Source organism: Sus scrofa, chromosome 7 (assembly GCF_054392235.1).
Source record: "Sus scrofa isolate SSC_HxYL_T2T_F1_AM1 chromosome 7, Sscrofa_HxYL_maternal_Yorkshire_Landrace_v2.0, whole genome shotgun sequence".
Taxonomy (NCBI): domain Eukaryota; kingdom Metazoa; phylum Chordata; class Mammalia; order Artiodactyla; family Suidae; genus Sus; species Sus scrofa.
In genome coordinates, this window is record NC_139389.1 from 63,030,019 (window position 1) to 63,055,446 (window position 25,428).

At 51.0% G+C, this 25,428-nt stretch overlaps 1 protein-coding gene across 2 annotated transcripts in view; it reads left to right on the forward strand.

The window, feature by feature from the left end:
- The first annotated feature begins 5,732 nt into the window (after window positions 1-5,732).
- The window catches only part of ACAN (aggrecan), a 69,734-nt gene continuing 50,038 nt past the window's right edge, over window positions 5,733-25,428 (forward strand). The window contains exon 1 of one of the 2 annotated variants that reach the window (XM_021098299.2): window positions 5,733-6,325. The gene's annotated coding sequence lies outside the window, so the exon portion shown is untranslated. The remainder of the gene's footprint in view (window positions 6,326-25,428) is intronic. The other variant, XM_021098297.2, reaches the window with a different exon arrangement.

Consider the following 25,428-nt stretch of genomic DNA (forward strand, 5'->3'; position numbering starts at 1 on the left):
GCAGCAACTAAAATGTCAAGATGACTGTTTCTCACCCCTGTATACCAAGTGAGTGGCTAGTTTTGTGGGGAAAAGTCATGCCCCTAACTTAGCAGATCATTTTTTTCTTTCTTTTCTTTTTTTTTTTTTTTTTCCTTTTTAGGGCCGCACCTGCAGCATATGGAAGTTCCCAGGCTAGGGGTTGAACTGGAGCTGCAGCCACCAGCCTACACCACAGCCACAGCTACAGCCATGTGGAATCCAAGCCACATCTGCGGCCTACACCACAGCTGGCGGCAATGCCACATCATTAACCCACTGAGGGGGCCAGGGATCCCGCATCCTCATGGATACTCGTCAGGTTTATAACCCGCTGAGCCACAGTGGGAACTTCAAGCAGATCATTTTTTAACTATGGAGTTGCTCGCTGTCCCTCCTATATTTCATTTCCAGCACGCATTTGTTTGTGGGATACCACATTCGTTCATTTTATATGCATTTTTACATCTATACCATAACGTGTAAAACTCTGGTACAAACATTTTTCAGAATGACCCAATGTTTATCAATGAAAGCACATAAAACATCAAGTGCCATATGACTAGGATGGGGTGGTCAGTCCCACGAGACTCTGATGGCTGGAATGAAGGAAAGAGTAGAGAAGAGCCAGCTCAGGTCCAGGGTGTGGGAGGTGCCCCACGGGATTCAGAGAGAAGGTGGAGAAGGTCCCAGGAGCTTCTGGGGCTGGAGCCGCCTGGGACATAGCCTCCTACCCCGCCTCTTACCCCAGACCTGCATGGAAAACACTGTAATAGGATGGGGATGAGGATACAGGCTAACCCAGTAACACCCCACTCAGCATCATCCTCCGCGTATCCTCAAGGATAAAACACAACTGAGTCACGAGTAAAATACCCGCCATAATCTTCTTCTTGTATAAATGGCTCATTGGAAATAGAATCTGCAGGAGTTCCTGTCATGGCTCAGCGGTAACAAAACTGACTGGTATCTATGACACGGGTTCGATCCCTGGCCTCACTCAGGGGGTTAAGGATCCCACGTTGCCGTGAGCTGTGGTGTAGGCCATAGACAGGGCTCGGATCTGGCGTGGCTGTGGCTGTGGTGTAGACCGGCAGCTGCAGTTCCCATTTAACCCCTAGCCTGGGAACATCCATATGCCACAGGTGTGGCCCTAAAAAAAAAGGAAAGAAAGAAAAAAGAAAAGAAAACAGCATCTGCGATGAATCCAGGGGTGAAAAAAATCAAGCTGAATCTTTAAGAAACGAGTTTCCTTAAATGTGCCCTTCTGTGTCTAAGTGACACAGCACTTTCCTGTTACCGTACGTCATTATTCCACACACTCCCGTGTGGAATCGTAAGTGTTTCATTAACGTTACCCCATGCTCTTTATTATTAGAACATTTCCCTCTGAGTCAGTTACTCGCACGGTGTTAAAGAAATAAAATGGCCCTTTTCAAATGTTCCACTGGTTCTCACAAGACTCCCCTCCCCAGCCCAGCTCTGTAATAACAAGGCTTTTCTATATCATATTTCTACGGCCCCTTTACTTCCAGAAAGAATCTCAATGATTTCTACACACATTACGTATAGTATTAATCATGGCCACGCTCCTATGAGGTGAGTATTTTTAGCTCCTTTTACAAATCCAGAAGCCAGCATCCAGAAGAGAAGGCACTTATTCAGGAACATCAAATTGCAGTGAAGAGGGGCAGGGAAGAAAAGTAACCACCGTGCACCTTGAACCACAGAGGTTGTCAGGTGCTAACATCCCAGGTTTTTTTTGTTTGTTTGTTTTTTGTTTTTTGCTTTTTTTTTTTTTTTTTTTTTTTGTCTTTTCTAGGGCCCCACCCATGGCATATGGAGGTTCCCAGGCTAGGGGTCCAGTCGAAGCTGTAGCCACCAGCCTACGCCAGAGCCACAGCAACGCAGGATCCGAGCCACATCCGCAACCTACACCACAGCTCCCGACAACACCGGATCCTTAACCCGCTGAGTGAAGCCAGGAAACGAACCTGCAACCTCAGAGTTCCTAGTCGGATTCATTAACCACCGAGCCAAGACAGGAACTCCTGACATCCCAGTTCTTATTCTAATTCTATAATGTAGCTCTGTTTCACAGAGGAGCACAACCAAGACCCAAAGAGATTATGATACTTGCCCAAGGTCCCTGTGCCCGAACTAGGATTCACAGCCAAGGCTCTTGAACACACAGAGAACCTTCCTCTCCTTGACCCTCTGTTTTGTGGCTTGAGATACACAGGAAGCCTTTCCCTGGTGGCCAGTGTGAAATATGTCTAATGATTTCAATTGTCCACAAGTGTTTTGTTTTTTTCTTTTCCTTTTTCTATTTTTTTATGGCCGCACCCTAGGCAAATGGGAAGTTCCCAGACTAGGGGTCGAATCAGAGCTATAGCCGCCAGCCTGCATCACAGCCACAGCAACGCCAGATCCTTAACCCACAGAGCGAGGCCAGGGATAGAATCCACATCCTTGTGGATACTAGTCCAGTTCGTTACCGCTGAGCCAAAACTCTTCAATCGTCCACAAGTTTTAATATCAACCAAAAGCCAGATGTAGCTCTAAAATACAACAATCTTTGGAGGCACCGTAGGAGCAGAATGTCCAAATGGTGAGAGGAAAGGCTGCCCTGGCTCTTCCCAAGTCAGCGCACAGCTGGCCTTGGGCATCTTTTGCCAGGAATGACATGTTAGAGGGGCACTCACAAACAGGAGCTTCCAGAGAGTGAGGAGGCCAGAAGGAAGCTCCTCTGAAAAACCGTTGAAAGACCTGTGAACATCCATCCCGCTGTGAGAAGAGGCATGGAGGGGTGACATGAAAACCCCCTTGGACGAAATGAAGGCTTTCCTGCAGAAATTGGGACCGGACCGATGCGTTGTCCCCGAGAGCAGGCTAGACCGCTTACTCCTACAGCGCATTGGAAACATTCTGCAAACACCTTAACACTCAGACTGGGCAAGGCTCTTACATGGTATCACCAGACTTGGCAAGGCTCTTACATGGTATCATCAGACTTGGCAAGGGACTTGGCAAGGCTCTTACATGGTATCACCAGACTTGGCAAGGGACTTGGCAAGGCTCTTACATGGTATCACGGATCCATGTAAGGGACAGAAACAAGCACTTGGTGACGATACAGTCAGATGGACTGGAAGACTGGCCATCCTCTTAAGAGTCAATGTAATGGAGCGTGGAAGCCAGTCTCCAAGACACCACCTGGCCGTCCCAATCCCCTGGTTGTCATAGCCTGTACATCCCCTCCCACACTAACTCAGGGCTGACAAACAGAATACAGGGGATATGACAGTGTGTGACTTCCACACAAAAACACTGTGGCTTCCCCTTGGCCTCTTGTATCACCTACTGTGGTGCAAGCCAGGTGCCAGGTCATGAGGCAGCCCCCCTGGCAGGCCCAGTATGGAGAAGAACTGAGGCCACTGGCCAAAAGCCATACCAACTAGTCAGCTATGGCAGTGAGCCTAAGACCTGGAGCCTCGCACCTCAGTTGAGCCTTCAGCGGCAACCCCATGAGACCGCCCAAGCCAGAACTGCCCAGGCAGACGTCTCCCCACTTCCTGACCCATAGAAACCATGAGAGAAATACTACACAAGGATTTCCTTGTGTAGACCCCTGCAGTGAAGAGGGAAGTGTCCATATGCCACCAAGGGCCTTCTGACACAAATGTCCTTGGATTGTCTGAACACAGTCTTTCAAGGGTCTAAATGCTGTCCCATCGTGCTGGGTTTTCTGCAGCCAGAAACGTCAGGCAATGCAGAGTCAAGCCACCCTGCACTCACTCACCACTAGGGTGGTCCCTGAGGCTGTTTCTTAGTGTGTAAAATGGGAATACAAGCCACCTGCTAGGGGTTGGTGCCCATGATATGCTTCTTAGCCCTGTTACACATTAGATGATCAATTCATTCCCTACACTACAAAGATTCATTATCTAATATTTGTTCTTGAACAATTTTTCTTTTTAGGGTCACACCTGCCACATATGGAGGATCCCAGGCTAGGGGTCAAATCGGAGCTGTAGCCACTGGCTTACACCAAAGCACAGCAATAGCAGATCCAAGCCGCGTCTGCAACCTACACCACAGCTCATGGTAATGCTGGATCCTTAACCCCCTGAGCGAGGCCAGGGATCAAACCTGCATCCTCATAGATAGTGGTCAGATTCGTTTCCACTGAGCCACAATGGTAACTCCCTCTCTGTCCTTGAATTTAATTGTCCTTCACTAACCCCACATGTCCTGGGATGTATGTCAGATAAGACCCCATTTGACTGACAAGGGTACAGTTTGTTCTCACCTAGGGCATGAATTCACAGGAATGAATACTGACATGAGAATTCATGACCTTCCTGTTAGAATTTTAAGGATCATTTTTTTCTTCCCCTGGCCTGGACACCGGGATCTGTAACTAATAAGATTTCATCCCATTTCTTTGAGAGGAAAAATGCTGTGTCCCCCTGAGGGGACTGTCCTGTCAGCAGTGCTCAAAGCCCTCTGCAACTTAGAGACCTGACTGGGAGAAACCAACACTCAGGTAGAACAGAGGTGATGCCAAGAACCACCAACCAATGGAATACTTTAGCTCCAGTTCCCAGGACCAGCAGGTGGAGTGGGCACCATGCCCTCCTGGGGGCGGGAGGGGGGGGGGAGGCTCCAGAGAATGTGCTGGGCCAGGGCCAGTAAAATACCCACACACGATTCCAGAGTAGTCACCCTGGGGAAACTAAGGCACTCTGGCTCCTTTTAATCAGGAAAAGCTGAGGCTATATCTCTATAACAGGCAGCCCACAAAGATCTCACTTCTCTTTCTCCATTCAGTCCCTGCCCAATGAAGGATCAAGCAGCTTCTACCACACTGACCAAAGCCCACTAAATCTTAGTGCCAATCACCAGTAGTTTCCTCCAAAAGGACCATGAAGGGCACCAGCCAGCCTAGGTCCCCCCCAAAACTGCAGCGCTGAACCAGGAACCTGTGTAGCAGAGTGTGACTGAGGGTTTGAAATTAGACCCTACCTTGAGAGGTAACACCATCACTCCCTGAGCCTCCGTTTTCACATCTTTTAGGAGGTAGTTGTAATATTTACCTTATTGGACTCTTTGGAAAAATTACATGAGACATTAATGTGTGTTCAGCAAGCAGCTCATGGAAGGGGTTCAAAAGCTGTCAATTCTTTTATTCGTTCAGCTGGGAAAAAAATCGTTATGGAGGGTGGTCTCAGGAACTACAGCAGTAGTGGAGAATCCCTGCTTCGTTGAGATGTCCTTGATCTCTCATGGATTTTGAAGACTCAGCCTTTTGCCTTGAAGCTCCCAGTCCCGGCGCGCCTCCCGCTTGCCCCTTAACTGCCTCCTCTCCCAGAACTCCTCCGCTACTTCGGTGCACCCCAACCCCAAAAACTTGCAGCTAGCTTTTCCCTAGGGTCCTTCCAAATCGTGACCTGGGGGTCGGGAGCCGTGTCCGTCCCGATCGCATCTGGCGGCGCGTCAGCTGCAGACCCCCGCGTGGGCTCCCGGGAGCCGGGTCCGGCCGCTGCGGCCAAGGAGCCCGACCCCGCCGGGGGCTGTTGTGCGGGTGCAGGCACCTGGGGCCCCTCAGCCTGCTGAGCGGCCGACCGCATTGCAGACGCGGGCCCTCCAGCCCTTCCCGCGCCGCCGCGGGGAGAGCTCCTCTAGCGCCCTGCGCGCCCGGCGGCTTCCCCAGCGGCGCGCGGGTCCAGAGCCGGGGTCCAGCGCACTCCAGACGCCTCTGCCTTCCCCTCCCCCGGCCCGCCACCCCTCGGGTCCCCCGGGGGTGGGGTTTCCCTTCGCGCTCGCCCCCCTCCCGCCCCGCCCCCGCCCCGGCCCGAGCCGTCCCCTCCCCCGCCCGCCCCTATGTATGTGTCACCGCGCGCGGTGCCCGCCCGCCCGCCCGCCCACCTACCTTCCCGCCGCTCCAGAGGGGGCTCGCAGAGCGGAGGACGCGGTTGGCGCTGCTCAAGGTCTCTCTCTCTCCGCACCCTCGCTGGCCGGCATCTGACCCGGGTGCCAGAGGGCACTGGGGGCCTTTCAGGGTCCCTTCCCTCGGCCGGCCGAGACTCTGCAAGCCAGACGCTGCCGCTGCCGCTGCCGCTGCGGCCACAGCCCGAGGGGACCTGCGGACAGGACGCCGGCAGCAGGAGGGGTGCGCAGCGCCCGCGCAGAGCGTCTGCCCCGCGGCGCCGCGAGACCCGGGCCTTCCGGCCCCAGGAGCCCCCGCTGCCCTGCCAGGTGTATGGGACTGAAGTTCTCGGAGAAGGGAGCCCAACTCTTCAAGGTAATTGTCTCCTGCCCTCCAGGGAGAGGCTCTCCCAGGGCGCCTGGCGAGCCAGGAGCGGTGCTGCGGCTGCCCCCTCTGTGCTGGAGGCTGCGCTGCCCCTGTCTACCCTCAGGGAGGTGTGTGCTGGGCCCCACCCCACCCCCGACATCCACCCGCTGTGGACTTGAGCAAACTTTTTGGCTGCTGCAGACTCCGAGTAAATGGGGCGAAGGAACACGTGAGGAGGGCCTGCGGGCTCCTGGTCCCCAGAATTAAGGAATTGAGAGCAGGGGGGCCTTCACTCCAAACTTCCGTCTGTTTTCGGGCCCCGAGGTCTCGGAGGAGCCAGAGTGGGCAGAGTGGCAGCTTCAGAGTCAGAGAACTGTGGATTCACATCCAGCTGTGCTACTTTTGAGCTGGAGGAGTTGCTAAATCTTCCTGAGCTTTGGCCTGCCCTCTGTCCGCGAGGCAGGAGGAGGCCTCCTTGGCCCAGTGGCTGGGCAGTAAAGGAAATGTCATAGGCAGGGTGTCAGGTACCCAGCAGTTACCTAGGCAGAGACTGAGAAAACCCTTTGGTCTCACTTCCGGGGCCCCTGGGCACCCAGAGGGTTGAGGGAGAGCCAGGAAGAATGGGCAGAACCTGGGACAGGTCCTGGGCTGCCCACAAGAGGGATAAGAGCTGGGCTCTTGAACATGCCACCGAGAAGGGGCATTTCTCAAGGAAGGGGATGGGGGATGAAGACACATGGCCGAGGGAGACTCTCTGTCTCTTTGTTCCTCTGCAGATGCAGCCAGTGTCAGTGGAGCAGGAACTCTTTCCACCTGGGGTTGGGTGAGCTGTTGTCAATGTCAGTGGAATCCAGATTCCAGGCTAGAGCAAACTGTAGGGATGGGGGTCATCTCCTACTGGGGGACAGGATCCAACCTAAACTTTTTCACCATTCTCCTCCTTGGCCGTTGTAAGCGAGGTTCTGATGGAGTTGGTCTAGGGTTTCACCACTGAGGAGCTTAGGTCTCTGCATTTTGATTGATGTGTAAATTCCAGTTCTGTGGGGGTGGCTGGCTGCCAGAAGGGAAGGAAAGAAGACACAAAGCTGAATTGGGTTAGTGTGGCATTTCTGGTCCTGGATGCTGCCGTAGGTGGGTGTCTGACAGTTGCAGGGGTGTGCGGGGAGCCTGAACCTTGGAAGCACATTCATCTCATCTCAGGATGGAGAAAGTGAACCCAGAAAGATGTGATGACTCACTAAAGGTTGCACTGTGCCTTAGAACTAGTTGCCCAGTGGTGTAGGACTAGAATCTAGGTTTTCTGAGACCACAGCCGATTGCTAGTCCTGATCGAAGGGTCCAGAAGTCTGGGATTGAATCCTTCCCTCTCTTCCTTGCCTTCTGGGTTGCCAAGGAGAAGGAGCAGTCCTGCTGCCTGGGTTTCAGGGAAAGGCAGCTTAGGAGGCTCTGTGAAGAACGAGGTAGGAGTCAATCACTGAGCCAGTAAGAGATGGCCCAGGAATGGAAGGGCAATTGGTGTGGGGGGGCGGGGGGAGTGCAAAGGCTTGTTAGGGGTGGGAGTGTGGGGTCTGTAGAGTGGGGGGAGATGTTTCTAACCTGCAAGAAAACAAATTATAAAACAAAAGATCCCACCAATTTAAAAAGTTTTGGATGGAGGAATTATCAAAAGGAAGAGAATCTCTCTCAGAAATGCTAGAACCCTTCAAGTTACATCAAACTGTGTTTAAATTAGATGTATTTACGGGCACTTTCTAGCTCACCATCAGGTATGCTCATTCATTCTCCAGCATCTTCTAAGCACACCTTAGGTGCCAAGCCCTCTGCTCAGTGCTGGCCCATAGCAGGTCCTCAATAAAAGGTAACTGTGACATGACCCAAGCAAAGCCCTTCCCATAAGGGACAGTTCTTCCTAACTTTTCCTTACGGTATTATTTTTTACTATCTTTTTGGGGAGTGGGGGGGGTCACACCCACGGCATGTGGAAATTCCTGGGCCAGGATCAAACCTGTGCTACATCAGTGACCCAAGCTGCTTCAGTGACAAAGCCAGATCCTTGACCCACTGCGCCACAAGAGAACTCCTGACTCTCTCTCTTATATTGCTTTTACCCTTATAATTTGATGGCATTTACCATCTGATAATTAACAGTACCAGCGTGTCATGGAATATTGTGAAGTACTGAAATTTTGATTTTTCGAATACCCGAGTACACCAGACAGGTACTCCAAGTTGCTTGATGTTATTATTATTATTAATTTGAATATTAAGGAAACCTTTTTCTTTTCCTAGAATTTTCAATGAAAATCATCCTTATTGAGATTCTGTATTGTTTGAAAGCCCTCTGGTCCATATAGGAGCAAAGAATCCAGAGGGGCCAACAACAGATATATTATTACTTCTTGGAGGGGACTCTGTGTGCTTGGGTAGTGAGGGCCTGCCTGCGCTGTCTGGTGTGAGCCACACCTGACCCCACGCCCTTCCTCACACTCACACACACATTCCGCCCCTGCTCACCATCATACACACACTCTCCTCTCCCAGGCAGCCTGCACCTCTGCATGCCGAAATGAGGCACTGTCCATTCTCAGGTACCCAGAATGGCCTGTTCAACGCCACAGTCAAAAAGGGAGTCCAGGGAGTTCCCTTGTGGTTCAGTGGTAAAGAACCCAATTAGTATGCTGTGAGCTGCCGTGTAGGGCACAGACATGCTCGGATCCCACGTTGCTGTGGCTGTGGTGCAGGCTGGCAGCGGCAGCTCCAATTCAACCCCTAGCCTGGGAACTTCCATATGCTGAACTTTAAAAGGCAAAAAAAAAAGGAGGGGGGAGGGGAGTCCAAGAGAGAGTTCACCTCCTGAGCTGCTGGGGAATGGGAAGAGCCATGTGGGTGGGCAGCCTGCCCCGGAAGGCAGACCTGGGTTCGAATCCCAGCTCAGCCAGCTACTCATTACATGACTTTGTCACAGTTACTGGCCCTCATGGAACTCAGTTTCTTCTCTAAAAAGGGGAGGAAAAGCTCCAACTGGGAATTTGGGGGAGGATTAAAAGACATGGTGGGGGTGCTTTGTTCAGCTCTCAGCAGGTACCGCAAATTCCTCTTGAGTGGTTTCTAGGCCCCCCTGAGGTCACAAATCCTAAATTCAGGATAGCACCATTTTAGAATATTCTGTCTCAGTAAAGGACTGTGTGTCCCAACTTTTGGTGTGGATTTTTTTTTTTTTTTTTTTCCTGCTTTTTAGGGATGCACCCGAGGCTTGTGGAGGTTTCCAGGCTAGGGGTCTAGTCGGAGCTGCAGCTGCCGGCCTGCGCCGCAGCCACACCAGATCCAAGCCTCATCTGTGACCTACACCGCAGCTCACAGCAACATCAGATCCTTATCCCACTGAGCGAGGCCAGGGATCGAACCCTCAACCTCATGGTTCCTAGTCGGATTCGTTTCCACTGCGGCATGACGGGAACTCCTTTGGTGTGGATTTTTTTTAATGATCCCTTCTAGAACCTTGTCCCTCTCAAGGTCCTTCTTGTTGGGCACTAGGAAGACCTCAGCTGAGCCAGAGGAAGCCCTTGGGCCCCTGTTTGGAGTGTTATATTTAGTCTGCTCCCACAAGAACATCTAACACAGGAGTTATCCAACTGCCCGTTTTGAAATCTATTTAGTGGAGGTTTAATGACATAGGAAAGAATAATCTCGTAGTGCCTCTCAGTGTCGTCAAGGTAAGTATTGCTTCTGGAAACGTTCATTTCTGATCTATATTTTGCAGTTCGACATAAGTGTATTTGTATTGATAATATATATGTATAGACATATATGTATATAGACACACACACATTTGGTATTTGTATAATGTATTTCTTACTGCTGGTTGTGATCCAAAGAGTTTGAAAGACTCTGATCCCAATGATGTTTCTGACTCTGAGAAATTCCTGCCTTGTGACCCCAGCTGGCGAGGCTGGGGGATCCTTGCTGCCTGTGGAGGAACAAGACCCTTGAGTGTCTTGGGAGCAGAGGCAGCAAGGGATGGAAGCTGGAGGTGGGAGGTAAAGGGCAAGTTCAAGGAAGAGGACAGGCCAGCTTGCAAGTGGAGCAGGAGAGGGGACAGGGTTAACGGGCTGGGAAATGAGGTCTGTGGATGAGAAGAGCTGGAGATGACAGCTGTCCTTCTCTGCTGCCACCAAGTGCCCTCTTGGCCACACTCTGGGCCCTGATGGGAGCTTCACTCCCACCCTTCCTCCTTAAGAAGACCCCATTCAGGAGGCAAAGGTTGGGCTGGATGTGTGGCATCTCCCCTGGAGGAGTCTCCTTTCTCTCCTCTGACCCCCCCCCCAAGGACACCCCCATCGCTGCGAGGGGGTCCGGAGTGGAGGAAGGGCTGCTGGAACCTGGGCAGAAAGAGGGGGAATTTGTGGGGAAAACGGTAAAACGGTTCCTTTTTTTCAAAAGTTGAATCCAGGGCAAGAGCTGAAACGGCAGAGTTTACTTTTAAAACTCAGAGCCTTCTTGTAAGCGGCTGTGTGTGTGTGTGTGTGTGTGTGTGTGTGTGTGTGTGTGTGCTGGGAGGGCGGCCCTGCGGGCTGGCCTGGATGTGTAAGAGGTGACTTTTCTCCCTCTCAATGGCCTTACAGTGTATCCTAAAGAAGCTTTTTGTTAAACTCATGAATAGGTGGATTTGGGGTGTGTGATGCTGGGCATGACGATTTGGGTATTTGGTTACCTTTGAGGTTACATGTTTTTCCTTTTAAGACACACACCCAAAAAAAAGGAGCCACCTCTGCTGCATAGGGTCTTGGGGGGTGGAGGGGGCGGCACTTGCCTGTCTGTCTTTAATTGATTTGGCTTAAGCAGGGATGGTAGGGAGGAGAAATTCAAGACAAGGTAGATCTTAATGTCCAGCCTGAGAGACGGCCCCCTGCTCAGCCCCTGGACTCTGAGCCCCTGAGGTGGAACATGGCAGTTCACTGACCACCGATGTCCAGGGCTTCAGGGCCTGTGTGGACCCTCATTTAAGAGATGGCAAGGGGGACCGGGCCCAGAGAGGAAAAGGCATTGTGCCCCAGACCAGCCCATTTTAGGTCAGTGGGGATCTCATCCTGAAACATACCATGCCCGCAGAAAGCACTCATTCATTCGTTCATTTGTTCTTCTCTCAGCAGCACTTGCCACATGCCAGGCACTGCACTAGGTGTGGGTGTCACAGCAGTGGGTGAAATAATTCCTGCTTCTTGCTCTCCAGCTGGTCATGGTCTAAGTGGGGAGACAGGCTATAATCAGCACGACCCTGACCCCTCTTGTCTATAAAGTAGTGGTTCTCAGCTAGGGGGCTATCTTGCCCCCCTGAGTACATTTAGCCAGGTCTGGAGATAGTTTTTATTGTCACCACAGGACAGGGGTGATACTGCTGGCATCAGTGCATAGAGGCTAAGGAGACTGATAAACATTTGCGATGTGTACAGGACAGCCCTTTCTCCTTAGTAAGAGGGAAGGAGTTCCCTGGCGGCACAACAAGTTAAGGATCAGGCATTGTCACTGCTGTGGCTCAGGCTGCTGCTGTGGCACAGGTTCCAATCCCTGGCTCGGGAACTTCCACATGCCACAGGTGCGGGGGGGGCGGGTGGGAGAGAGAGAGAATTATGCAGCCCAAAATGTCAGTAGTGCCAAGACGAAGAAACCCTGCTCCAGATCTTCATTTAGTCATTGGGTCAGGTCATGTCCAACTGTGTGTAACAGCAGGAAGCTGTGGGCAGGAGGGCAAGAAGGGAGAATTTGCAGGCGATAAAGAGCAGACACATGAAAAAAGAGCCAGGGCCCCAGAAGTATAATAGAAAGAACTTGAACTTTGGTAGCCCAGATCCAGGTTGAAATCCCAGCTATGAGCACTTGGATAAGTCATCTTCTCTGAGCCTCAGTTTCTGCACCTGTGAAACAAGGCTTGGGGGACACTGGAGCAAAGTCAAGTGACGCAAAGTAGACCTACAGTAAAATAGATCTGAGATTTTTTTAAAGGTCTCACTATGGAAAGTTACAGCATCAGCAGGTCTAGACATGTGATCCTGAGGTCAAAGAAGTTTGCTATTTGGGACACGGTTGCCACAATTGTGCCTTCTGGTTGTGAGGATGGGCATCAGCACCTCCTCACACGCACAGCCCCCAGCAAGGGGTGAGAAGATGGGGGAAGGGTTTGCTTCCACGAAAATCCCAGTGTGTGTATCCTCCAGTGCAGTGGGAGGAGCCCTGGACTTGCAGTCACGTGACCTGGGCACTGGCTGCTGTGTTATGTTGGGAAACTGCTTCACCTCTCTGAGCCTCAGGTTCTTTATCTGTAAAATGGAGATGCGAAGACCTGTCCTGCAGGTCAAGACCCAGAGAGAAATTGCTGTCCAGGGAGCTGCCTTGCGGGGGCACCTGTAAATCCCAAGCAGGAACCTTTTGTATCTGGTGTGCTCCATGTCTGAGCCAGTGCTGGACAGGCTGACGACTGAATGAATGAATGAACGAACCAACCAACCAACCAATTTATATCATTGTACTATATAAATTCCTTTCAATTCTTGACAAAGTGCCAGCAATACCCAGATGGGCATTCGCCGTTTTATCACTCCTCCATCCTGAGAAAGCCAGACGCTGGAGGTTGCCAGCACCTCCTAGGGTCAAGCTGCCGCACCGGCAACAGCACCCTCTAGAAGGAACTGCAGATTGGCCACTGAGCTGTGACAGTGCCAAGGTAGGGTCCCCACAGGGAGAGGGAGGAAGGAATGGACAGCAGAACTGAGGGAGCTGCTGAAAAGAGGACCAAATCAGGATTAGGAGCCCGGAGGATTCTCTCAGTGCAGGTGTGTCATTGAATACCTCCATTTTCCTTTCTTTAAAATGGAGCCATTCAACGTGGAGTTGAAATCACAATAAATTAGGGCTTAACTGAAAGCCACTAGCCATACAGGAGGATCTTGGAAACCCACAAGCTTCCCCGAGGCTTCTCAGAATTATGAAGCATCAGGGCACAGGGGGACATAAGGGACACTTGAGTCATCTGCCTCCTTCATCATGCAGGGGAGGAGACTGAGTCCCAGAGAGGGGAGGGCACAGGCTGCCTTGGCAGAGCCAGAGCTTTAACCAGACTGCTGAGGCTCCTCCCTCCATGTCACATGTCACATTCAGATCAGTCAAAGGAGGTGCTAGATCACAGAAACACTGTGCCATTTCCATCAGAACCCAACTGTGGACACATTTTGTCCTGGGACCACCAGTTGCCCACCCCTGGGCCACCTTCTGGCTCTGTCCCTCCAGGGTCCTTGCTGGTCCCAGGACTGCTTAAAGGGAAGAAAGCCTTTAAAGAAAGAGAAATGCCAAGGCAAGAGGGAGCCCAGCTTCCTAGCTCCCTCAAAAAGCCTGAGCTTCCTCATCCCAGCCACCACCCTGGGTCATGTGTGGGCTGACCTTCCCCTTGCTGCTCCCCCACCCCCATCAGGGGCTCCCTTCCTCTCCCCACAGAACCCCTTCACTTTGACCCGCTTATCCATTCAGTTCAGGGGAACACCTAGATTCCAGGATGACTCAGGGATGGAGCAGATGTTTTTCAGTTTTACGAGACACTGAAAAAGGGAGACTGGGAGCTGTCACCAGAGGCTTCCTCTGTCCCCAGAACCAGAAGCATTTGAGGAGTTGTGAGAAACATGGATGCCTGGGCCTTATGTGCCCCCAGAGATTGGTTTTTTTTTTTTTTTTTGGAGGGTGGGACAGGATAGGAATCTGTACTATTCAAAATCATCCTGGGTGATTCAAGTACAGTCTGGTTTCTGAACCCCTAGTTTCAAGCCCGAATAAGTTCTTCTTGTTGCATTTGGCTCTAAGCCCCCATCCCAGAGTGACTGGACCTCCCTTTCTTGCAGACAGAACTGCAGCCTCTGGCAGTTCCCGTGGTGGCTCAGTGATTAACGAATCCGACTAGGAACCATGAGGTTGCAGGTTCGATCCCTGCCCTTGCTCAGTGGGTTAAGGATCTGGCGTTGCCATGAGCTGTGGTGTAGGCTGCAGACACGGCTTGGATCCCGCGTTGCTGTGGCTCTGGCGTAGGCCAGTGGCTGCAGCTCCGATTCGACCCCTGGCCTGGGAACCTCCATGTGCCATGGGAGCGGCCCAAGAAATGACAAAAAAAAAAAAAAAAAAAAAAAAAACCTGCAGCATCTGCCCTTTGACCTTCCAGGGAGGTGGAGGCTCCCGGTCTCCCCTCTCTTGCCTGAGACAAGGGCCCTTCTTGTTAATTCAGTTGTCCTTGACTCTAGGTTAATGTTTATTTGTCCCAAGGGGCAGAAGAAGCTAGGCCAGGGCTCCCCAAAGTGGAGCATTCCTTCCAGAGATGTGAAGCGCATTGCATGTAAAAAGGATCTCATCCCCAAGGGTTAAACAGAATGAAAAAAATGCCTTTCCGGCAGGATGTCTCAACATGCTAATGGACATTGGAAATCTCCATCCAGTTCCTCACATTGAATTGACCAGAGAACTCTTATTCCCTAGAGCAGATTGAGGAACTCGCTCTAGGGACACTGATCCAGGCAGTCAGCCAGGTTTGATCCCGCAGCAAGGAGGCTGCTGCACCAGAGCCCCAGGGCCAGCCCAGGATAAGAGAGACCCCCACCAGCTAGGGCTTAAAACCCTAAACCTCAAAAGTAGTCACTGAGCCACCAAGCCTGCTCCCCCCCCCCCCCCCAGGGCAAGGCTGGACCCAACCTCTCCACCTCCTACCTGCCGCCTTTACCTCTAAAGGTTGGTCATGCTGGAAGCTCAGTTTAGTTCCTTTAAATAATTTTTTTTTTTTTTTTAATGGGGAGAGACGTCGAGCATTCAGCGCGGTTTACCGGAGGGTGGGGTCTTGGCTCCGCCTGCCTCTGAACAGGTTCACCCCGGACCTGGCTGCCCCCCTCCCAACTCTCTTTCTCCCCGCCCCACCCCTTGGGCTGCAAGCCTAAGCCTGTGCGCGCAACTCGCTGTCTGACTCCAGGGGGCACCAGTCTCCCAGAAGTCTCTGAATAGCACCCCCGCCCAAGGGGTTTATGGCAGCCCCTGAGCTGAGCAAAGAGGAGCTCTGCCCGTCTGCCCGTCTCTGTCGCCCGTCCCCGCCACTCCATCCATGGTCACCTCCAGCACCCAGGCCCACACAGCCCAACCAGGGGGCTTTTTCACCCGCTTCCTCAGCCATCAGTGCCCCATAGGCAGCCTCAGTCCGGGATTCCCACATGCTCCTCAACTTGCCCTGGCTGCTGCCGTAACTTGCTTTGTTGCTGCTGTGGCAGAGTGGGTCCCCCTAGTGGCCGGGAACACGATTGCTTACAGCGTCTTCATGCTCATTCCTAAGGCTGTGGAGTCAGGTTGGGGATGGCAGTGGCTTTGTCAATCAAGGAAGCTCCCAGCATGGGCTTCCGCTGTTCCCTCGGCCCTGTAAGTGTCTCAGAGCTCCCGGGCTTAACCCACAGAGGCTAGTCAAACCCATCTACACCACATCAGGCTCTGGCAACCTCAGTGGCACCTAGTCTGGCCCCTTCCTTATTCACTGAGAGTCCTGGGTGGCATGCGCTACCCTTAGATGCAGGCAGCAATCACTCCCTCCTCAGCCCTCTGGGGACAGCAGAGGCTCTTAGAGGACTTTAGAGACCTGGTCCGTTCACATTTAAAATAAAACCCAACTCCCTGCCTTTGCCCACAGGCCTTAGGAGCTGGTCTCCACTTCCCGTTAACATCCGCCATTCAGTATCCCCTCCCCACCACCCACCCCCACTGGCCTCCCCTCTCCCGCTGGCCTCCTGCTTCATTCCCACCTCAGGGCCTTTGCCCTCCTGGTCTCCCTGCCTGGCTCTGCCAGGCTGGCTCATTCTGGTCATTCAGGTCCCAGGGGCACCTCCTCCATGAAGCCTTTCTTGACCACCCAATTAAAGAAGATGAGCAACACCTCCACCCCCGCAATCCAGCGGTCCTTTGTGGCATTTTGTCCCGTGGCTTATCACTGAGTAAAATTTTCTGCTTGGCTGTTTCTCTTGGCAGTTGTCTGTCTCCTTCCCAGCCCCTCCAAAGACAAAAAGCTTCCTGGGACAGGAGCCCTGTCTTGATCGTCTTCTATCTCCAATGCCTAGAAAATGCTTTGCACACAGTAGGTGCTCAGTTAAAGTCTGCTGAGTGACTTCAGTCCAGTGCTTTTCAAAGCATGGTCCAGGGAGTCTGGTGGGTGGGGCGGCGGCCGGGGCCACAGAAGTGAGTTGAGTGATCGTGAGGGCCTGCGTCAGAGTCTATGAGAACAACTCTGATTTTCCATCTTTTAAAAGCCATCGTGTGGCATATCCTGCTCTTGTCATAGATTATGAAGCCTGAGACCTAGAAAAAAAGAATACATCCTGCCTGCAGGTGTGGCTGTCAGAGCTGGAACCGGGGCTCAACATCCCAGCTCCCAGTGCTCTACTGAACATGGTGGCTGTCTAAGAATAGCCCCCCCTGGCCCCAGACACCTCAACAGCCCCATCCCACCCCAGCCAGGGCCCAGGAACTCTGCCTAGTCAGATGGGCCCCACCTGGGCCAGCTCATGTTCTGCCACCCGTGGGACCCAGCTGAGACCCTGCCATTCGCCGTTCCCTTCAGAGCGTCCCTTAGTAGTTCACAATGATTCCATCATGTTGAAACACCTGCTTTTGGAAATAAATTGACATTTTTAGGTTCTACCACCTTGGAACGGGGCCGCCCAGCATGGGCCATGGGCCATCTTTCATCTCATTTTTTGTCCCTTTTTTTAAAGATGCAGGGTCCCAGCATACTCCATGACATGGTAGGAGACAGGCCAGGAACTGGGGAGAGGAGTTGGAACAAGACTTGGCTTCCCTAGCCTGGGAGCTCAGAATCTTCTTGATTATGGAAACCTCCATGGGTAACTCTTCTGAGCCTTCGCCATCCATCCTGAACAGCATTGCCCTCCAGCTCTGCACCTGTTCTCTTCAGCCTGCCTCACCGTGGGCCTTCTGTGGACTGCCAGGTCCATCTTGTCTTTCTCGTGTGACAGAAAATCTAGCACACTCTCCCCCATGTTTTATTCCCAGCTCCCTTCCTGATGGCATCTAGCACTTGGATTCTCAAAGGAATCCATCAGGCCGTTGTCTTCCAAGTGTAGAGTCAGGGTAGAAGGGCCCCAGGCCCAGTTTGGCCAGTTCCCTAGGGGTGTTACCTTGCCAGAGTTGATGAGTCTCGGCATGCCTTAGTGTCCTTATCTGTAAAGTGGGTACGATGACTCTTACCCCATAAGTTTGTCAGGAGGACAAAACAAGGAAACATAGCTAAACCAAGGTACATGGCACAGAGTGTGTGCTCTCTGAACAGTAACTGCTGTTCATTGTGAATGTTGGCAGGTTCATTCCCGATGTCTCACAACCTGAAGGTTTATAGGATGGGTCAGATGATCGTGTGGCTGCCTCTTGCCCAAACTGAAGTTCCTCAGCTGCTTTTCTGCCTGCTTATGCTCTTAAAGTACTCGTGCAAGCTTGGAGCAGGAAGGGGCCCAAGGAATGCAACCAGAGCCCTGGCACACGCTGATGCCCTTGAATTTAGTGCAGGTCTCCTGACACATCTGGAAACTGCCCTGTTGTACCATCGTGATGACCTCATCTTCATTTGATTACATCTGCAAAGCTTCTATTTCCAGATAAGGTCACATTCACAGCTGCTAGAGGTAGAGCCTCAACGTATCTTTTCTTGGGGGTGGGAGGGGACACAATTCAACCTATAGCAGCCTTATGGGCTTGCTATTATATTTTCTGTACTTCATTTGTAAGATGTAAAGGAAGTTCTATCAGGAAAGGCAGATTCAATAAATGACGTATCCTCCAATAGGTCAGTGCCTTTATGTGAACTAGAGACTGGGCAAGTTGAGTACAAAGGATATAAATGTCGGACTTCCCATCGTGGCTCAGTGGTTAACAAATCCGACTAGGAACCATGAGGTTGCAGGTTCGATCCCTGGCCTTGCTCAGTGGGTTAAGGATCCGATGTTGCTGTGAGCTATGTTGTAGGTTGCAGACACGGCTTGGATCCCGCATTGCTGTGGCTGTGACATAGGCCAGCAGCTATAGCTCCGATTCAACCCCTAGCCTGGGAACATCCATATGCCTCGGGTGCAGCTCTAAAAAGACAAAAGACCAAAAAAAAAAAAAAAAATGCCCTCCTAGGACCTGAGTCAAGCTCCCCAAGCGTAGACTTCATGCTGAGCCAGCAGCAAGCTCTGGAAAGTGGGTCTTATTTTCCCTCATTTATAGATCATAAAGGTAGGGCAAAGCTGGTTAGTGGTAGAGCCAGAACTTGAACTCATGACTCTCTGATTATCATATTCATGATTTCCTGGCTCGTCCTTACACTATGCCCAGAGAGAAGATGAATTTCTCAGATCAGACCCTGACATCTAGCATAAGGCAGAGAAGCAAAGGGGCTTGTCACCTGGTCTGGGGCCCATTCTTAGGGTGTATGTACAAAGCACTATTTACTCCTGCACACCATGGCTGTAAACTCTGTGGGGGTTCCCTGGCTCAGAGTTGGGGCCACCTCCAGGAAAAAAAACTAGGAATTGGAAAGCCCTTGGGCCCAGAGTCTATTGAACACTCACTGTGACAGAAAAAAAAAAAAAATTGTGTTTCCTAGCAGATTCCCAAGACTTTACATAGAGGACTTTCTGTCTCCTCCCACTGAGAGACTCCTCTCCACCCCCCCACCCCAACTGGCTGTCACCTTGGTCACTGGAGAGTCCTTTGGCTTTTACACACAAACTTCAGTTCTCCTAATGGACTGCCAGGACTGGAGCTTATTTTCTGCTATGATTGCCTTGAAGGTGGACTGTTTTTTTAAGGATATACAATTTCATTTTATTTTTAGAAACATTTTTCCTTAAAAAAATAATAAAGGGAGTTGTCGTTGTGGCTCAGCAGCTTAGAAACCTGACTAGGATCCATGAGGACGTGGGTTTGATCCCTGGCCCTGCTCAGTAGGTTAAGGATCCAGTGTTGCTGTGGCCATGGCGTAGGCCGGCAGCTGCAGCTCTGATTTGAGCCCTAGCCTGGGAACTTCTATATTAATAAAAAATAATTAAAAAAAACCAGCATAGAAAGTTGAAGAAATACAAACATGCAAAATGGAAGAAAAATAAAATGTACTATAAACACTCCACCCAGAAGTAACCAGAGTTAAATTTCTGTGTATATTTCTGGTCTTTTTTTTTTTCTGCGAATAGATATATAGAAAAAATGGCATAGAATTGCATTCTACCTATTATTTTTCAACTTGCTTTTTGTGCTTTATGATATAGGATGAACATGCTTCCAAGTCAGTAAACAGTTTTCTGTAATTAGAATATTCTACATGCCAGGCTCGCTATTGGACGCGGTAGGGAAAACAAAAGGAATGAAACGTTTTCCTTGACCTTCAGGACAGCCCAGAACTTAGGTGGGAGAGAGAGAGAGAGAGAGAGAGAGAGAGAGAGAGAGAGATGTCTGCTAGTCAGGTGATGCAGAGAGCCCTAGTTCCTTGCAGCTCTGGGTGAATTTTTCCATCAAGGGAAATTGGCACAGCTGCCCCCACAAACCTCTGCTGGGTTTGAGACTCAGCTCCAGTGCAGCAGCAGTCACTGGGAGAGAGCACCATTTAGTGAGAAATTGCAGGCACTCCGCTGATGGCCTTGTCCCCAGTGCACCAGAGACAAGAACCTCGAATTTGCTGCCACCCCAGTTGGCCTCAGTTCCCTCATTCTTCTCACAATGTGAGCATTTTGAGGCACCCTGCATGTATCTAATGTTTAACAGTATGTTTCTCAAACAACACAGCCTTCCTAACAAACCAACAGATCCATCTCAGATAAAGAAACAACAGTCCCACCCAGTAGTGGAAGAAAGATGATTGTGTTCATTTCACTCAGAGAGAATATGGAGGGGGTGCCACCAGGACACCTTCCTAAGAGATTTTCAAGGGGAACTTTGATCATGCCTGGTTTCCATCCTGCATGTAGCTTTAAAGCCCAACCCCAGGCAGATGCAGCTCTTCTGTGGAGCATGCGATGGCGCCCTGGGATGCAGGAGGCAGTGTGGTACCCAAGAGGGTCCTGGGTACGATGAAGGCTTCCTGGCATATGCAAAACATTCCAAAAATAAATAAATAAATACATACATAAATACATAAATAAATACATAAATAAAAGGGAACTTGTGCAATTGGAATAGCACGTAAAGATCTCTAGAAATTTTGCTAGATAGGATATAGCTTTGCTTCCTCCAGTCGTCCAGTTCATAGAGACAGAAAGTGGAAAGGCAGTTGCCAGGGACTGGGGGTGGGGAGGGGCGTTACGGTGTCCTGGGTACAGAGTTTCAGTTTGGCAAGATGAGCAAGGTTCTAAAGACGGATGGTGGTGATGGTTACCAAACAACATTCAGGCACTTAATGCCGCTGAACGGTAAAATACTGGAACTTAAAAATAGTTAAGACGGTAGGTTTTCCGTTATGTGTGTTTTACCACCATTTTTTTAAAAATCCATTTTTTTGAAAAGGAAAGGTACCTTTCTTGTGAGGACGGTATCACTGAAGAAACCCTGTCTGGGAGGAGCTGGGAGGCAGCACACAGCACAATTCCCTGGAAGGCGCTTTCGTGAAGCTCGCTGCTCTGGCATCCTGTCGGGAGGCTGTTAGGCACCATAATGCTGATAGCCTTGCAGGACACAGTCACACAGCCAGGAACAGCCCGGCAGAGAACTGGGGACATGCCAGAGACAGCTGGAAAGGAAGGGAACAGGAAAAGGGTGGCAACATTTGCAGCTCTGCACCGACTGTTCTGGAACAAGTCACGAGTGAGAGAGGTCTCTAAAGGGCTCAGAGAGCAAGCTCTCTGCCTCTCGTGAGGTTCCAGTCTTATTCTAACCCCTGAGGAGCCTCAGTGCTTTGAATCAAAGCTTGACTTTGACCCCAGTCTATGCAAAGCCTCTCCCCTGGAGGAGACACACAACAACTGTCTACCCATCAAACCTGTGTGTTTAAGCTGAGACCCCAGGTTGTCAAAGGCCTTTGGGTGATGAGAACAAACCTCCATTCTTGGCACCTACCCCCATCCCTGACAAGGGCATGGGAAGCAAGGAAGTGGTTAGGAGCATTGGCTTTGGGGAAGTTCCCTTCGTGGCTCAGCACTTAACGAACCCAACTGGAATCCATGAGGATACAGGTTCGATCCCTGGCCTCGCTTAGTGGGTTGAAGATCCAGCATTGCCATGAGCTGTGGTGTAGGTCACAGACGCAGCTCAGATCCTGCATTGCTGTGGCTGTGGTATCGGCCAGCAGCTGTAGCTCTAATTCTACACCTAGCCCGGGAACTTCCATATGCCATTAGTTCGGCCCTGAGGGGAGGAAAGAAAAAAAAAAGAAGAAGAAGAAGAAGAGGCACTGGCTTTGGAGTCAGACTGATCTGATCTGGGTTTGAATTCTGACTCTGCCACTCCCTGGCTGTGGGATTTACAGTAAGTTTTTTAGCCACCTGAGCCTCCGTTCTAAAATAGAACTAGTAACAATGTCCTCCTAGGAGGTGACTTGTGTGGCCACACTGCTGCTGGGCTGGGATCCATCTTCAATACACAGCCATTTTTAGAGGAAGTAATTACGATGAGGGAGACCCAAGGATGGACAAGCCCAGGGTACACCCCCAGGGGGCAAAGTCATCCTGCAGAAGCAGACAAACACTGGAGGCAGCACGTGTTCCTGCTATGATGGAAGAGGGTGAACTCGGTCAGGACGGAGACGTCTCAAAGCAGGAATCAGCCAGCAGATAGAGTGGAGGCTGTGGTTTCCTCCTGTTTTAGAGATCAGGTCATTCCCTAACCCCTGAGAGCCCCTTCCTCACCTACAGAATAAAGCCAAACTCACTAATCCAATGGAGGCTCTTCAGAACCTAGCCCAGCTTTGTTTTTAATTTGATTTGATTCTATATCAGTTGAAGCTACTCCTTTATTCATGTCTTTGTGCAGACGATCCTTTCTTCCTAGAATGCCCTTTCCCCTCCTCTCTATGCCCATAGTGTCCCCATCTGGCAAGGCTCAGCTCAAAAGCCATATCTTCTTCCACGCTCTCCCAGGTTCCCACAACCGGAGTGGTGTCTGCATCTTCTCGGCTCCCAGAGCCCTCTCATTGAATGACGCTCCCCTCTTGTATTGTAGGATTTCTTCACACATCCCATCTCCTGTCCCTCACAGTTGAGCCTGGGGGGTAAATTCTCACTGGTCTTTCCTTGGATCCCCCCCGAGCACCTGCTGCAAAGTTTTCCACATGGTGGGTGTTCAACAGAGGAAACGAAGGAGGGAGGAGAGCCAAGAAGTGCACGGAACTTTTCCAGATGAAAGGCAATTATTCCTTTCACATGAGGGCCAAAAAAAGAATGCTCAGCTCTTCAGAGCACATGCGCCAAGAAGGGAAAGCAGCGTCACCGAAGGACTGTCCACTCAACCCAAACTGAGCCACCCTCGGCAGGACAAGCTCCAGTGTCCTTGGAGATGGCATTTCGGGACATCTCCAAGACCACCTCCTGGTCTGGTAATTCACTAGGACTCACGGAACTCATCAAAGCTGCTATACACACAGTTGCAGTTTATTATGGCAGAAGGATACAGCTCAAAATCAGCAGAGGGAGGAGGCACACAGAGCAGGGCCCCAGAAAGATCAGGCATGCGTGTCCAGTTGTGCTCTCAAGAGAGGTATATGGACAATGCTTGCTTCTCCCAGCAGCAGTGGGTTACAACAGGCACAGAGTATTGCCAACCAGAGAAGCTTACCTGAGCCTGGCTATCCAGGGTTTCCACTGGGGGTTGGTGATGTAGACATGGCTGACCACCCACATGGCTGGTCTTAGTCGCCAGTCCCTCCAGAGGTCAAGTTGATACCACATGACCCAAGACCCCACAGTAGATCACACGGTTAGCAGTAGACTATCCAGCATGGCCCAAGGCTCCCAGGCAAATAAGGGCTTAGACATTACCTTCTGGGAGCCAGGTCTGCATCTCCCCTTGGCTCTCAAAGAGAAGCACAAACCAAAAGGAGCTAAGTGGACGTTCTCTATGAAGTCTTTCCAGTCCTAGAATCAGAGTGTGCAAACTAGAGTCAAAAGAATGAGGTTTGGAGTTCCCGTCCTGGCTCAGTGGTTAACGAATCCGACTAGGAACCATGGGGTTGCAGGTTCGATCCCTGGCCTTGCTCAGTGGGTTAGGGATCCTGCGTTGCTGTGGCTGTGGTGTAGGCCGGCAGCTGCAGCTCCGATTAGACCCCTAGGCTGGGAACCTCCATATGCCATGGGTGTGGCCCTAAAAAGACCAAAAAAAAAAAAAAAAAAAAAAAGAATGGGGTTTGATTCCAAATGGCCCATCTTCTTTCTTACTCCTGACTAGACCCCAGGACTAAACTCCAAGAGCCTGATGATCTGCCCCCAAGTTTAAGGGGTCAGGCTAGATGCCCATTGTTTCTTTTCAGCTGCATCCCAGGGACCTGGCCCAGGAATTCGGCTGTAGCTCCAAATGCCTGATGGCCCTTTCTGGCCAGGACCCTCCACTTCCCGAAACATTTACTGATGATCATTTTTGAAACCTGGGCTCAATTCCCACCCAGGGAGGCCACCAAGGAGTCATGCTGGGCCCCACAGCCCCTTCCCAAATTCCTGCAGGAAGGAGCTCTCTGTCCTGCCAGGTTGGTGGTCAGCGCCAAATTGAGGGAACTCAGTTCTTGGCCCAAGATTCCTGCCCCAGGAAAGGTGCTTGTGCCCGATGGAAAGTTTGGGCTGAAAGGTCCTCCTTTCCAACATCCCAGGTCTGATATTTACACAACGTCTGAAATTAATGCAGAGAAAACCTCCAAGTGCCGGGCTGGAACAGAAGACTGAGACCAGGAAGGGGCAGGTCCCCAGTACCGGGTTTTTTTCCACAAAGAGAACAGGGCGAAGCTCAATGTCTGTGGACGAGTGAATCAGGAACCACTAATCCTGCTGTGAACCTCTCCACTTTAAACTGGCTTTACTGGGAATTTGCAGTGGATGGTGGAAATATGTGGGGATAATGGGGAAGTTCGTAGCGTTGAACTGAATTCTTCCCTCGGGTGCCCACCCTGGGCCAGTCACTTACTTCGGAGCTGGGTTTGCCTGCAGCCACCCTACCCCAGGAAGCAGCATCATGGCCAGTCTTCCTTCCCAGCTCCTGGACTTGGCTCACTCCCAGCCCCTTGGCAATGCAGCCTTCTTCAGGCTTGCAGACATGGCTCTGAGTTCTGTTTTCTCTCTGGATGCTGTCTCCTGAGTCACACCCCTGCCACTGCCTGCTTGATGGCCCCCAGGCCCATCCTGCCCAGCCCTGATCCTCTCCTCACAGGAAACGAAGGTGAATAGGTCTTTTCAGGGATCATGTGTCTGCTCCTGCAAGCCACACTCAGAGTCACCCTCCCTCATAGAGTTTCTAGCCTGTTCTGGAGCTGAGGAATCAAGAATGCTTTGAAATCAGTTGACTTTCGACTGCTATGACCAGTCTTAAGCTTATCACTCCTTCCATTCTCGAACTTAATCCAGCAGGGACAGAGCCCATTCTTGAAGCACCATTCATTTGTTCATTCAACAGATATTTGGTGAGCACCTACTATGTGGCAGGCACTGTTCCAGGCAACTGAAGTATAGTGGTGAGCAAAGCAGGCAATATTCCCTCCCCTCATGGAATGTATATTCTAGTAGGGGAGACAATAAACAATCAAACAGAAAAAAGCAACGATTTCTAACAATGATAATGACATAAACAAACAATAATAGGGCGACATGATAGGAAGGCGCTGGGTGGGGTGAGGGAACAGAGTGGTCGGGGAAGGAACCTTCGAACTGAGGCTGGAATGATGAAAAGTGATCAGCTAGGGAAAGATCCAGAAATGTGTACCAGGAAGGAGGACGAGCAGGTACAGAAACTGTTAGGAGGAAACAAGTTTTTAATATTCAGAAAACAGCTAGAATGTGGTTGGGAATAGAGGCATGATGTGGTGTATCATGTAGCACCTTCATAAGCTGAAAGGGGCTGGATTTTACTCCAAGAATTCGTCCTGTTTTGCCCCG